Raw genomic sequence first — 18,148 nt, 5'->3', positions numbered from 1 at the left:
TTATCAACCATAGGAGCTTTAAGGACTTCCTTACCATCTTGGAACCAAAATTGAGCTATAGGATCTTTACTCAAGGTGGTTAAACCTACAAAAAGAGACCAAAGCTCTGATACCAATTGTTAGCTTTTTAGGTGAGATGGTGATCCAAGAGGGGGGTGAATTGGATTTCTCCAAATTCTTACCAAACAAATGATTTCAATGTAATTGAATGAAAATTAAAACAATAAGCACTTTTGATAAAAATATAATGCAAACAATAACAATTAATGAACCTAAAATCAAATATAAACAACAATAAATTGAAAGGAGATAGGGATAGAGAAATCAAACACAATGATTTATAGAGGTTCGATCTTTCTCCACAAGGCATCTACGTCCTCTCTCTTGGTTGTCCACACTAAGGCTTCAATCCACTAATTGAAGAAAAATTCTTACAAGATACAAACCTATATTGTACTAAATCTCTATCTTTTTCTCAAGGCTTAGATAGCAACATCTACCCTTACAATATTAAGAGGATACCTCACTTCTTGTTCTCTTCTACCATTGTATATCAAAAGTAATTTTGCAAACAATAGAACAACCTTTCTAAGGCTAAGTGTTTGATAAGTTTAAGTACAAAAAAATGATGAATGAACAATAAATATAATTTGGATACAATAAATACAAAGATATGGACTTTGAAGCTCTAAAAACTCTTGATTTTTTTATAGAATAAAAATATGGTTTATTGGCTCTTGCTGTCTTGATTCATCAATCTTCTTGGTGTGTTGGAGTGCTCAATTTATAGAGAATATGAAGGAGTAGCCGTTGGGGATGCTTGGGAGAAGAAAATAGCTATTGAAAGCATGAAAAAATAGCCGTTGTGTGATTCTGCCCAGACCTGATCAATTTTTTCTTTGATGGGATCGATTGGTTCAAGTTTTATGCCATTTCATGCTTAAAAAATATGACCTAATCGATCCCTTCTATGAGGGGATCAATTCTATCAATGGTTGGGTGGTTGTCTCTTATTTTGTACTCTATTCACTAATTTAATCATATCTTGAGTTATATAAATCCAAATTACAAACCGTTTGAAGATTTAGAAAGTAGACTTAAAGGACTTTCTATTTATATAAATTCATCACCTAATTCATTAACTACGAATTATAGTGTATTTTCAAAATTACCCATTGTGCAGTTTTTCTAACAATTGCAGAGTGTCTAGTAAAAATTCAAAATCTTTTCTTAGAAAATTTGGATTTTGATTTTGTTTAATCTTAAAAAGTAGACTCAAAGAGCTTTCCAACCATATAAAATTCAAATATTAAAACTTTGTGAATTAATACAAAAAAATAAAATAAGTTCAATGTTGGAAAACTTTGTTCTTATAAAACAACTTTCTTAAGTTAATCTATTTCTCAAAACCAATATTGTCAAAATTGTATTAAGTCCAAATTAAATAAGTTCACTTTAAAAACAACAATTGCACTTTCATTTAAGCTCAAATCAATAATCTTTAAAGGTAGATTTGGTTTGAGAAATATGAAAACAAAGAAAGGTTTGTTTAAGCTTTGAAAATCATATTATTTATTTAGTACCAAAATATAAAAATTAAGAACATGTACTAAATAAATCTTTTTCAAAATCTTGATCAAGCTTATTTAGCTTTAATGTTTTGTTATTTCAAAATAAGGATTAATTCAAGGCTAACAGTACTTTATTAAGCAAACACTCAACCTTGAGAGGTATTTTAGTTTGCAAAAATTATTTGGGTTATCTTGTAAGCAAAAGGTGAGGTATCTTCTTGATATTATAAGGTTAGAGGTTGTTATCTAGGCCTTGAGAAAAAGATAGAGATTTTGTACAAGATAGGTGTGTATCTTGCAAGAATTTTTCTTCAATTAGTGGATTGAAGCCTTGGTGTGAACAACCAAGAAAGAGGACATAGGTGCCTTGTGGAGAAAAATTGAACCTTTATAAATCATTGTGTTTGATTTCTCTATCCCTATCTCATTTCAATTTATTGTTGTTTATATTTGATTTTAGGTTCATTAATTGTTATTGTTTGCATTATATTTTCATCAAAAGTGCTTATTGTTTTAATTTCCATTCAATTATATTGAAATAATTTGTTTGGGAAGAATTTGGAGAGATCCAATTCACCCCCCTCGTGGATCACCATCTTACCTAAAAAGTTAACAATAATATTAACATATAATAATTTATATATGTATAATTAATAAGTTAATATTTTTTAATTTATATAATAATCACTAGTTTATAATTTTAATTATTAATAAAATATTGATAGTTATAATAAATATAACATTATAAATATTAATAAATATTTTAATAAACTTATTAAACTAGGCGATATCTATATTTAGTAATGAATAAATATATTACAAATTATAATTTCAATACTGTTGGCCTTGAATTGAACCTTATTTTGAAATAACAAAACATTAAAGCTAAATAAATTTGATCAAGATTTTGAAAAATATTTATTTATTACATGTTCTTAAGTTTTATATTTTAGTATTAAATAAATAATATGATTTTCAAAGCTTAAACAAACCTTTCTTTGTTTTCATATTTCTCAAACCAAATTTACTTTTAAAGATTATTTATTTGAGCTTAAATGAAAGTCCAATTGTTGTTTTTAAAGTGAACTTATTCATTTTGGACTTAATACGATTTTGACAATATTGGTTTTGAGAAATAGATTAACTTAAGAAAGTTGTTTTACAAGAACACAGTTTTCCAACATTGAATTTGTTTTATTTTTCTGTATTAATTCACAAAGTTTTAATATTTGACTTTTATATGGTTGGAAAGCTATTTGAGTCTACTTTCTAATGGATCAAACAAAATCAAAATCCAAATTTTCTAAGAAAAGATTTGGAATTTTTACTAGACACTCTTCTGTTGTCAGAAAAACTGCACAAGGGGTAAATTTGAAAATTCACTATAATTCTTACACAGTTAATTTGGTGATGAATTTATATGGATAGAAATCCCTTTAAGTCTAGTTTCTAAATCTTCAAACGGTTTGTAATTTGGATTTGTATAACTCAAGTTATTATCAAATTAGTGAGTAGAGTACAAAACAAGAAACTACCGCCCAGCATGGACAGGATCGATCCCCTCTAGAAGGGATCGATGGTTTTCAACCAGAATGCTCCAGGACTGAATTCCAGAAAAAGGATCGATCCCCCCACATAGGGGATCGATCGGTTAGGCAATTTTCAAGTGAAAAATGGTTCAAAGCATGAACCAATTGATCCCCTCATGGAAGGGATTGATCGGTTCTTGCCCAGAATGCTCCAACGGCTACTTTTTCATGCTTTCAACGGGCATTTCTTCACTCCAAGCTTCCCCAACGGTTAGTTCATCAATTTCTCTATGAAGGGGGCACTCCAACACACCAAGAAGATTGATGAATCAAGAGAGCAAGAGTCAAGAAGCAAATTTTCATTCTCTCAAATAATCAAAAGTTTTTAGAGCTTCAAAGTCTATATCTTTGTATTTATTGTATCCAAACTATTTTTGTTGTTCATTCATCATTCTCTTGTCTATACCTTTGCGTACTTCAACTTAGCAAACACCCAACCTTTGTGAGGTTCTTAGAGTTTGCAAAACACTTCATTTTTCTATTTTGTGAGTTTGTAAGCTTAAGGGGGAGGATAACCCTTAAGAGTATATTGTGTTGAGTTTGTAAAGCTTAGAAAAGCTTGGTTGTAATCTTCAACACTTATAGTGATTGAACTCCTTGGCAAGAGAGGCTAAAGGAGAAGACGTAGGTGCCTAAGGAAGGACTGAATCTCTATAAATCGCGGTGTTATTTTCTCTATCTCTATCTCTTATTTACTTTCAATTATTGTGTTTAATTGTTTAGCAAAATTTGTGCTTATTGAATATTGTTTTTGAAAACTTCATTAAAACCAATTCACCCCCCTCTTGGTTTATTCCAAATCTTTGAGCTAACAAATATATTAATAATAAACTTACTATTTGATTATATAATTAAATATATTATATACTAATAATATAGTAAATTATATTATATTTATATATAATATAAGAATAATTATTATTTGAACTGATTCGATAAACTAATATTATTAATAATTAACAATTATTTTAATAATTGTGTTATTAAAAATTAACATAAGATTTACAGTTTAATAATTTATATTATAATGTATTAGTAAACAATTAATTAATTATATTATAATTCCATAACTATTTTATAATTTAATATTAAATTATATTAAATATAATTTACTAATTATAATATTATATTTTATGCATTATAATATATTATAAGAATTTAATTATATTTTAATATAATAATTATTGTAATGAACATATTTATTTATGCTTATATTAGATATAAAAGAAAGCATTTGTTCATTGTTTTTAAATTAATTAATATTAATTTAATTATTTATTATAATTAATGTATATTTATAAACTTAAATTAACATACTTATAAATTAGTATATTATATATTATTATTTATGATATTGAGTAATCTAATATATTACTCAATGTATTATATTAGATTATAATATATTAAATTATTAAATTATAATAATTTATATACAATTAATATTAATAATATTAACTGTTACTATATTATAATTATATAATATAATTAATATTAATTATTAATTTACAATTATAATTATATTAATATTTTATTAAATACTAATTATTTAATAAATTTATAAATAATTATAATTAATAATAATAGATTATAATTATTAATATAATTATGATAATTCGATTATTAATCTTATAAATTATTTATTAAATATAATACTATATTTATAATAATAAGTTTATAGAGATTATAATATTTCAACAATTCATATTATATACATTATAATAGAATAAATATTTATAAGTATAACATAGAAATAGTTATTCTTAAATTATTATAACTTATAATAATTTAATAATTTATAGTATATTATAAAAACATATTATATTTATATTATAATATAAATTATATTTATTTTATTTTAATGTATATAATACTATTCCCTTTTAAGCTTATTCTTAATTATATTGTAATTATAAAACAAATAAGTATTTGGTTAATTATTATTATATTTTAAATAGAACAATTGGTTCTATTCATGCAAGTTTATTTTGAATAAAATAATTTGAATTTATTAATATTCCAAAATTATTAAAATTAGTTATAAATATTTTATTTCTTTTGTTTAAATTATACATAACTATTATTCAAATTCTTATTTAATTAAATATTTATTTCTAGAACCTTTGTGTTTATATTCAATTAATTCTAGCTTAAGCATTAATAATATTTATATATTATTAATAATATAAAACAATTAATTACTTATAAGTAAATTACCCATTACTATTAATTATTTGATAGGTATATTTTATTATATAATATAATAAAATTAATATTATAAAAATATTAAATAAATATGACATTAGATAATTAAATATATACCATTAAATAGGAAATAAATATGTTAATATAAACAATTTATTATTTATGATAGTTAATAGATAATAGAGTTAATATAAATTATAAGATATTTTATATATAATAAATATATATTGGTATTATAATTTAATATTCGTATTTATATTAAATATATATACTATTTTCATATTTACTTAATATTAATAATTAAGTTAATATTTAATTTTATATCATATAAATAACTATTTATTTAATTATATAATTAAATAATTAATTATACTATTCACATATACATTTAATTATATTTTAATAATTGAATTAAATTAGTTATAATTAATTAGTTTTTGGTTAAATATTTATAATTATAGTATAATAATATCTAATTTATTAGTTAAATTAATTATAATAATTATTAATTAAGTTAACTAATATATATATAATAATATGTTGATTTTTTATAAATACTAAATAATATTTTATACGATTTAGTAATTTAAATATATATAATAATTTATGGTTAATTATAATATTATTAGTATAAATTATTTTCATATTAGTTATAATTATTTTAATTTATGATATATATATTATAGAATTACTTAATTAATAGATATTGATTTGTTAATATTATTTATATTTGTTAATTAATATATAAAAAATATTATATATATGTATTATCTTATAGTGTTTGAACGATTATCTATTTTAATATTAATAATATAGCCATAATGATTTATTTGAATAATTATTATTATACATTTATAGTATAAATTAATTATTATTAAATTTATTGGTATTTTAATATTATAAATATTTAAATTATCCATAATAATTAATTTAATTAGACTATATATTATTAATTATTATTAAAACATTAATAAAAATTTATTAAACAATATTAGGTATAAATATTATTAATTAAATTAATAATGAATAATCATAAACTTTATTCTTTTAAGTAACCAATTTGAGACATATATATAACAAAGAATATATGTTTAAATTTTATTAGCAATTATGTTTTATAATTATCGATTAGTTTCCTCATACTAAACAATATTAATCAAATAAATTTAATTATTTAAATATTTTAATAATAAAATATTAATTATTATATATTATAACATTTAATTATAATTATAATTAATAAATATTTTAATAATTTATTCTTAAAATTAAATTAATTTAATAATAATTATATAAGTTAACAAATAATTTATTGGTATGTTAAATATTAGTCATTTAAAATATTATAAACATTAATAATATAATTGATAAATATTAATATATAATAATTAAAATCATTGTGAACATTTAAACTAAAAGTACTAATCTTATATAATAAATAAAAATATTAATTAAACTAATCGATAATGAAATAATTAAAGATTTGTTAATAAAATATTATATTAATTTATTTAATTTTATTAATTATACTATAATTAAATTATTATTAAAATTAAATGTTCCAAAAATTAATAATATTCGATTATTATTATTTATAATAATATTAGGAATAAAGTAATATTTAGTAAAAACTAAATATATTTTTTGAACACATTTAAATAGTTATGACTTTTTGAACAATTATCTTTTTCAAATAGTTATGACCCTTTGTTTTGTCATAAACCAATTGTTTCTATTCATACAAATGTATTCGAAATAAAATAATACTAATTTTTTAATATTCCAAAAATTAATAAGTAAAAAATTTTAAAAATAAATGTGTTTACCGAGTTACTTTAAATCGTCATGACTGTTTGAACAATTATTTATTTCAAATTAGTTATGATCTTTTATTTTGTCTTAAAACAATTGTTTCTATTTATACAAGTTTATTTGGAATAAAATAATATGAATTGATTAATACTCTAAAAATTAGTTGGGAGGAGATTTAAAAAATAAATTTGTTTATTGAACAAGTTCAAATAGTTATGTCCATTTGAACAATTATTTATTTTAAATTGTTATTACCTTTTATTTTGTCATAAAACAATTGTTTATGTTCATATAAAATTATTCAGAATAAAATAATACTAATTTATTAATATTTTAAAAATTAATAAAAACTAAATTTGTTTACTAAAACAATTTAAATAGTTATGACTATTTGAATAATTATCTATATCAAATTGTTATGATTTTTATTTTGTCATAAAACAATTGTTTCTTTTCATACAAGCTTATTCATATTAAAATAATACTAATTTAATAATATTCCAAAAATTAGTAAGTAAGAGATTTAAAAAATAAATTTGTTTACCAAACCAGTTCAAATAGTTAGATTTTATCATAAAACATATGTTTTTATTCATACAAGTTTATTTGAAATAAAATAATGCTAATCAATTAATATTCTAAAAATTAATAACTTGGAGATTTAAAAAAAATTTTGTTTACCAAACAAATTTAAATAGTCATGTCCATTTGAACTATTATCTATTTCAAATTGTTATGACATTTTGTTTTGTCATAAAACAATTGTTTCTATTCAAATAAGCTTATTCTAAAGAAAATAATATAAATTTATTAATATTTCAAAAATTAATAAGTAAAAATTTAAAAATTAAATATATTTTATGAACATGTTCAAATAGTTATGACCCTTTGTTTTATCATAAACCAATTATTTTCTGTTCATACAAGCATATTTGAAATAAAATAATACTAATTTATTAATATTTCAAAAATTAATAAGTAAAAAATTTTCAAAATAAATTTGTTTACTAAGCTAATTCAAATTGTTATGACTGTTTGAACAATTTTTTATTTCAAATAGTTATGATCTTTTGTTTTGTCCTAAAACAATTGTTTCTATTCATACAAGTTTATTTGGAATAAAATAATACTAATTGATTAATACTTTGAAAGTTAGGTAGGAGATTTAAAAAATAAATCTATTTGTTGAATAAGTCCAAATAGTCATGTCCATTTGAACAATTATCTATTTCAAATAGTTATGATTCTTTTTTTTTGTCATAAAACAATTGTTTCTGTTCATTCAAATTTATTCAAAATAAAATAATACTGATCTATTAATATTTAAAAAATTAATAAGAGATTTAAAAACCAAATTTATTTATCGAAATAGTTTAAATAGTTATGACTATTTGAACAATTATTTATATCAAATTGTTATGATTTGTATTTTGTCATAAAACAATTGTTTCTTTTCATATAAGCTTATTCATATTAAAATAATACCAATTAATAATATTCCAAAAATTAGTAAGTAAGAGATTTAAAAAATAAATGTGTTTACTGAACCAGTTCAAATAGTTAAGACTATTAGGATAATCATCTATTTCAAATCATTTTGACCTTTTGTTTAGTCACAAAACAATTATTTCAATTCATACAAGCTTATTTAGAATAAATTAATACTAATCTAATAATATTATGAAAATTAATAATTAAGAGATTTGAAAAATAAATTGATTTGTTGAACAAATTCAAATAGTTAAGGCTATATGAATAATTATCTATTTCAAATTGTTATATTCTTTTATTTTGTCATAAAACAAATGTTTTTGTTAATATAATTTTGTTTAGAATAAAATAATATTAATTTATTAATATTTTGAAAATTAATAAGAGATTTAAAAAATAAATTTGTTTACCAAACTAGTTCAATTAGTTATAACAATTTAACAATTATTTCTATTGATATAGTCTTATTAAGAATAAAGTAATACTAATTTATTAATATTCTAACAATTAATAAGTAACGAATTTAAAAAATTCAAATAGTAACTAATTTGTTAATATAATATAATTTATTAATATAAAATTTAAGTATAAGTAAATAATTATTATTTTAAAATTTAATTAACTATAATTACAATTTGAATATTACTTATATTAATAAAAATAATTTTAATAAATTAATTAATGAAATTAATAATTATTTTTAATTATGGTTATATTAAATATTAATTTAATAATTAATAGTATTATTAATATAAAAATTTAAACTAAGAGTAAAACAATTATTTTTAATTATAATTTAAAATATTTATTACAGATTTATTTTTTTAAATCTCTTTCTTATTAATTTTTCAAATGTTAACAAAGAATATAACAAATCTTTATAAGTTTTATTTATAATATTTTAATATAATTAAATATAATTTAATTAACTATATGTATAAATAAATAAATAATTTTAAAATAATAATTATATTATTAACTTATAATTATATTATTTAACTTAATTATAAAACAATAATAAGAAACAATTAATTAATATATTAATCAAATTATTAATTAAGCTTCAATTATATAAATAAATATATATTATATTATAAATTGTTATATTAGTATTGTGATATTATATATTATATTAATTATTAATTATATCTATTTAAATTTACTTTTATATATTATTATTTAATTTAATTATAATCAGTTAAATTTATAATATAAATTTATTATATTTTAAATATAACAAATTGTTATGACTTAAGTAATAAGTCATGATTATTTAAATTAGTATTAAAGCATTATTATTATTTATAAATTATAATACAAGTTAATCATAACAAAATAAATATATTACTTATATTAACAATTAGAATAAGTTAAATATTTATAATTATTATTATTAAATTATATATTAAAATTACCATTTATAAACAAAAGTAGAATATATAATATTAAAATACCTATTATGAATATAAATTATATTCATTAATATTAATGAATGATTAGGTTTTTATATAGTATTTGTAATAATAGTTATTAATAGTTATAAATTATAAGAATATAATTATTTATCTCAATTATTTAATTTATAATTATTATAATTATTAGCAATAATTGATTTTAGTCAATTATAACAAAATCTAATCATAATCAATTCATACAAGCTTAATATTGTAATAGATAATAATATTAATTATAATTATTCTAAATATAAATTTTAAATTTAATTAATTTGAAATAAAATAATTTGATTAGATTCAGATAAACAAAATAAAGATCATTATGATTTGAGATAGATAATTATTATTCATAATTGTATATGATTTAGTAATATTTAATTAACAATATATATTAAATAATAAAAATAAATCTGTTTACATATACTTTTTTGTTATTTTATAATAAATTAATAGTGAATTATATTAAATTATTATTAATAATAATAGCTTGTTATTAAATTTTATATCTAATAATTTAATATAATTGATATTATTATTTGTAATTAAATTATTAATTAAAATATTATTAATTATTATTAATTATTTAGTGTTAATTATATAACTAATTTTATAATTAAACTCTTTATTGTAACTTCATATTTAATTAATAATTTAATTACAAATAATAATATCAATATTAGGTATAATTTTTCAAATAAATAATTGTACAATTGTCTCTTAGATGTCCTAATTTATTTAAATTATTTTAACTTATTATATTTATTTAAACTATTCAAATAATAGTACTAATTGATAGTACATATTCATAAGTATAAATATTTATTAGTACATTATAATAAATATATTATAATATTATAATAAAATAGTTATTTTATTTTGGATAAACTTTATTAATAATTATAATAGAAATTATTAATAAAGTTATTAATATTATAAAAATATTAATTATTTTCAGTTTAATAATTTAAATTTAAATTATATTAATTGAATTAAATATTAATAGTAATTATTAATATTTATGATAAATTGAAATTTATAATAAATAATTAATATTTATTATTAATAAGTAATATAAATAAATTAACTATTAGCTTAATAAATTAGAATAATTTTTAAATTAATTATTATTAAAGAGATTATTAAAAACTATTTGAATGTTTTATAACTAATATTATTATATTAATATAATATTTGGATAATTTATTCATATAATTGATAATTATTAAATAACTAATATTTAAATGTTCAATTAGCTTATAATAATTAATATTTAATTAAAAGTACTTAATTTATAATTTAATTATAGTCTAATAATTATTAACATATAAATTCATATGTTATGTACAATTTGTTTAATTAATAATAAGTATTAGTTTACTGATAATAAATTATAGAATAATATTATAATAATACTTAAATAAATTATATTAATATAATTATTTATTGAATAGATTATAATTTGTATATTATTTTATTATCTAATTTAAATGATTATAATAAATATAATATTATAATATTATTAATTGTTTAATTATTTAAATTATTAATATTATAAGTTATTGATATATACTAATTTAATAATATAACAATTTATTAATTAATATTTCCAATATATAATAATGATAAATAGTTAATTGATAAATAGTAACTTCATTTATAAATATAGTATAATATAAAATTATAATTTAAAATTATATAATATTAACAATTATATTTATATATAATTATAAGTTAATTAATTAATATTTTATATATTATTATTAAATTAGTTTAAAATTCCAAAATTTAGTACTCTATAATAATCATTATAAATATCAATGACTATTAGAATTATTGTTCAAATAATTATAATATAATATTATAATATTTCTAATAATATTATATTATTGATTTATTTTAGATTATATTAATATTAAATATTAAATGTTAAATATAATTTTAAATTATAAATTATAATTCGATTAATAATAAATTCAATTATTAATTATATAATATGATAATTGTTATATTATAAATTTATAATATTAATTAACGATAATAATGCTTATAATTAAAATAAGGTTTTTTAATAATACTATTTTTAATAAATAATATGACAATTAATATTATTGTTTATTAATTAAATATTAATTAATTAATATTAAATTGAATTAACAAAAATATAAATAAAAAATAAACTTTAAAACATAGCTTGTTTTATAATAAATTCATAATATAAAATTAATATAGTTTATTAATTTATAAATTAATTTGTAACATGATAAAATATTATTTTATAATTGTTAAATGACTTATGATAATATTAACATATAATAATTTATATATGTATAATTAATAAGTTAATATTTTTTAATTTATATAATAATCACTAGTTTATAATTTTAATTATTAATAAAATATTGATAGTTATAATAAATATAACATTATAAATATTAATAAATATTTTAATAAGCTTATTAAACTAGGTGACATCTATATTTATTAATGAATAAATATATTACAAATTATAAGTTCAATATATTAATAATAAACTTACTATTTAATTATATAATTAAATATATTATATACCAATAATATGGTAAATTATTTTATGTTTATATATAATATAATAATTATTATTATTTGAACCGATTCGATAAACTAATATTATTAATAATTAACAATTATTTTAATAATTGTCGTTATTAAAAATTAACATAAGATTTATAGTTTAATAATTAATTAATTATATTATAATTCCATAACTATTTTATAATTTAATATTAAATTATATTAAATATAATTAATAATTATAATTTACTAATTAAAATATTATATTTTATGCATTATAATATATTATAAGAATTTAATTATATTTTAATATAATAATTATTGTAATGAACATATTTATTTATGCTTATATTAGATATAAAAGAAAGCATTTGTTCATTGTTTTTAATATAATTAATATTAATTTAATTATTTATTATAATTAATGTATATTTATAAACTTAAATTAATATACTTATAAATTAGTATATTATATATTATTATTTATGATATTGAGTAATCTGATATATTACTCAATGTATTATAATAATTTATATACAATTAATATTAACAATATTAACTATTACTATATTATAATTATATAATATAATTAATATTAATTATTAATTTACAATTATAATTATATTAATATTGTATTTAAATACTAATTATTTAATAAATTTATAATTAATTATGATAATTCGATTATTAATCTTATAAATTATTTATTAAATATAATACTATATTTATATTAAAAAGTTTATAAAGATTATAATATTTCAACAATTCATATTATATACATTATAATAGAATAAATATTTATAAGTATAATGTAGAAATAGTTATTCTTAAATTATTATAACTTATAATAATTTAATATTTTATAGTATATTATAAAAATAGATTATATTTATATTACAATTTAATTATATTTATTTTATTTTAATGCATATAATACTATTCCTTTTTGAGCTTATTCTTAATTATATTATAATTATAAAACAAATAAGTATTTGGTTAATTATTATTATATATTAAATAGAACAATTGGTTCTATTCATGCAAGTTTATTTTGAATAAAATAATTTAAATTTATTAATATTCCAAAATTATTACAATTAGTTATAAAATATTTTATTTCTTTTGTTTAAATTATACATAACTATTATTCAAATAGTTGTTTAATTATATATTTATTCCTAGAACCTTTTTGTTTATATTCAATTAATTCTAGCTTAAGCATTAATAATATTTATATATTATTAATAATATAAAACAATTAATTACTTATAAGTAAATTACCCATTACTATTAATTATTTGATAGGTATATTTTATTATATAATATAATAAAATTGATATTAGAAAAATATTAAATAAATATAACATTAGATAATTAAATATATATCATTAAATAGGAAATAAATATGTTAATATAAACAATTTATTATTTATGATAGTTAATATATAATAGAGTTAATATAAATTATAAGATATTTTATATATAATAAATATATATTAGTATTATAATTTAATATTAGTATTTATATTAAATCTATATACTATTTTCATATATACTATAATTTTATATCATATAAATAATTATTTATTTAATTATATAATTAAATAATTAATTGTATTATTCACATATACATTTAATTATATTTTAATAATTGAATTAAATTAATTATAATTAATTAGTTTTTGGTTAAATATTTATAATTATAGTATAATAATATCTAATTTATTAGTTAAATTAATTATAATAACTATTAATTAAGTTAACTAATATATATAATAATATGTTGATTTTTTATAAATACTAAATAATATTTTATAAGATTTAGTAATTTAAATAGATATAATAATTTATGGTTAATTATAATATTATTAGTATAAATTATTTTCATATCAATTAAAATTATTTTAATTTATGATATATATATTATAGAATTAATTAATTAATAGATATTGATTCGTTAATATTATTTATATTTGTTAATTAATATATATAAAATATTATATATATTTTATCTTATAGTGTTTGAACGATTATCTATTTAATATTAATAATATAGCCATAATGATTTATTTGAATAATTGTTATTATACATTTATAGTATAAATTAATTATTATTAAATTTATTGGTATTTTAATATTATAAATATTTAAATTATCCATAATAATTAATTTAATTAGACTATATATTATTAATTATCATTAAAACATTAATAAAAATTTATTAAACAATATTAGGTATAAATATTATTAATTAAATTAATAATGAATAATGAATAATCATAAACCTTTTTCTTTTAAGTAACCAATTTGAGTTTGCTGTCTAATTGTTCTTTCTGGAGTTCAAAGTTGTTTCTCTTATGATTTTACTAGAGTTTTTGCATTCCATTACTTCCAAAAAGTTTGTAAACAATATTGTCTTTGCAGGTTGTTGCCTATTTTGGATGTTACCCTTGAGAAGATTTTTGTTTGACTGAAGCATTTTCTTTATTTAATAACACATAGGAAGGCAAAAGGCTTAGTATTTTCTTAAGAACCTGATACTGACGTTTACCCATGCATTGGTTGATCTTTATCTAACATAAGCATCTCACAAGTTTATTCACTATTCTGTGTATTGTATAAACTTCACAATCTCATTTCATAAGTTACTATTTTGATGAATGTTTAAAGTTGTTGAATAACATTTATTAAGTTATAGTAGGTAATATTTAAGGAAATAAAACAAAAAAAATAAAAATGTTTGGTAAAGAATTACTCACATTTAAGATTTATCTCCCTGTTTCTATGATTGTATATAATCCATAACCTTGTAAGACTTTTGTCTTACTTCTAGTGGTAGCTTCAATAGTGTGCTTATCATTGTGACTTCAAATGATTGTTGTTGAAGAGTTGGACTTTGAGGAGAGAAGTTAGTTTTTTTAGGTTGAAATTGAAAGAAAACAATTAAATTACTAATGGTGGGCATGGTAATGATGGCAACTGGAAAGTAATTTGGCTTATCTCATTCTTTCTTATTCTTGCTATTATTTAAACAAAATAATGCTAATTTTTATTATTATGATTATTTATTATTAATAGTTTAATAATTAATTGTAATTAGTATTATTATATTATTATTAAACTATTAATTAATATTGTCATTATTTAATTTATTATATTAATATTTATAATATTACTAATAATTAATATTATTATAATATAATAATTATAATATTTTTATAATATTAGTAATTTTGTTATCCAAAATTAGTTATGACTATTTAATAGACTACTATTATTAATATAGTTATTAATTAAAATAAATTAACAAATATTACAAAATAAATATTTTTTGTCGATCAAATTTAAATAATTATGACTATTTGAACATTTATCTATTTGAAATTGCTATTACCTTTTGCTTTGTCATAAAATAGTTTTTTCTGTTGATAAAAGCTTTTTTTGAATAAAATAATATAAGTTTATTATAAAATTGATCAAATCTACCCTCATGTGACAATTATAATTTCAATTATTAAATCTCTTATTTATTAATGTTTGAAATATTAATAATTAATAATTTAATTAATAATTTATTTTTAATAAAATAACGTTAATATTTTACTATTAATAACAAGTAATTATTAACTTAATTATAATAAAATAATTACATACATAAAATTTACTTTTCATAACTAATTTAATGATTTAATGATCAATAGTTAAAAGCATAAAAAACTATATTTTCAAAATAATAAATCAAAATAATATGATTATAATCTATTAAATTATTTAATATTCTAACGTAATGCTCCATGGAGTGTTGGCATAAGTCACAAGCCCACGATAGTTGGTATCAGAGTAGGTTCTGGTTAAGGTCATGTTCAATTCGCACTCAAGGTGTTCAATAAAAAATAATTATTAAATATTAATTAATAAATCAATTATACACTTCATATCAATTTATTAATCATAATTTAATAATTTAAAATAAATTATTTTAAACTAATTACTAAAATACGAATAATTAATAAATTATATTTTAATTTATTATTTGTATAATATTAACTGAATATAAATATCTATTTATATATTATATTTATTAAATAATTAAAATTAAAATTAATAAATTAATTTAATAAGAATAAGAAAATCCTTAATATTATAATAATATATATAGATTAATTTTAAATTATTATTCATAATAGATAATTATGAATATTTTAATTATTATTCATAATTAATTAAAATATAAATATTTAATTATATTTATTAATCTTAATTCATTTTTAATTAATAATTTTTAATTAGATTACATTATTAATATATAATATAATGTTAATAATAGATTAATTTTTATAAATATTAATTAAAATTATTATTAAATATTTTGAAAATTATTATTATTAATTTTTAATAATAATTTATTATTCTAAAAATAGAAATATATTAATTTTCTATTTAATTAATTTATCCTTTATTATATCTTATTAATAATCATTATATTATATTAAATTTAATTAATAATTATATTAAATAATATAATTAATATAATTAATTAATATTAAATATTAAAATAAATAAATAGAATATTTAAATAAATAAATAATATCTAATTAAATAGCAAATTAATAGATAAATAATTATCTATTTTCTTATTACTTTTTAAAATTGCTAGTTAATATCGATTATTACTAATATACAAATAATTGCTTATATAATAAAACAGAGTTATAATTATTATAAAATTATATAATTAAATATTTATTTATTATAAAGAATTGATAATAATTATTTATTTTAATTTTTATAAACTTATACCTATTTTATTTATTCAAATATTAGTAATATATCTAATTAATAAGTTAAACATTTCCAAATATAATAAGGCTTTTTTAAATTGTTATTATCTAATCAAATTATTTTTTGAATCTTGATAAGGGATCGATTGGTTCTTGATAAATTTGCAGAAGTTTGGCTATTGGAAGAAAATTGAATCAATTCTTTTGGCTAGGGGATTGATCCCTTCTATCCCAAACATGCCATAAACCCATTTTGTTTTCAGAATTTGTTTGTTTTAGTTCCTAAATGAGTGTTGGCAAGATAAAAGGCTGGAAAAATGTTCAATTTGAGATTAAGAGAATTTGATTCAAGTTAGGCAAATTTTTGTTTTGTCAATTCAAAACTTTTAATCAGTTCAAGGCTAAAATAATTGTTCATATAGTCATAAATATTTGAACATATTTGGTAAAAAGATTAAATTTTAATTCTCTTACTCATTAATTTTTGAATATTAATAAATTAGTATTATTTTATTTCAATAAAGCTTATTTGAACTGAAGCAATTGTTTTATTACTAATCAATAGGTCAAATAAGTTGAAATAGTTAATTATTCAAATAATCATGACTATTTCAACTTGGTCTGCTACAAGTATCTAATGTAGGCTTTGGTTTATAGAAAGATTTTTTCAATCCAAGCTTCTTGTCTCCCTTATAAAT

Source organism: Durio zibethinus, chromosome 6, assembly GCF_047325235.1.
Source record: "Durio zibethinus cultivar Kanyao isolate XHJ-2024 chromosome 6, ASM4732523v1, whole genome shotgun sequence".
Lineage (NCBI taxonomy): Eukaryota > Viridiplantae > Streptophyta > Magnoliopsida > Malvales > Malvaceae > Durio > Durio zibethinus.
This window is presented reverse-complemented; position numbering follows the sequence as displayed.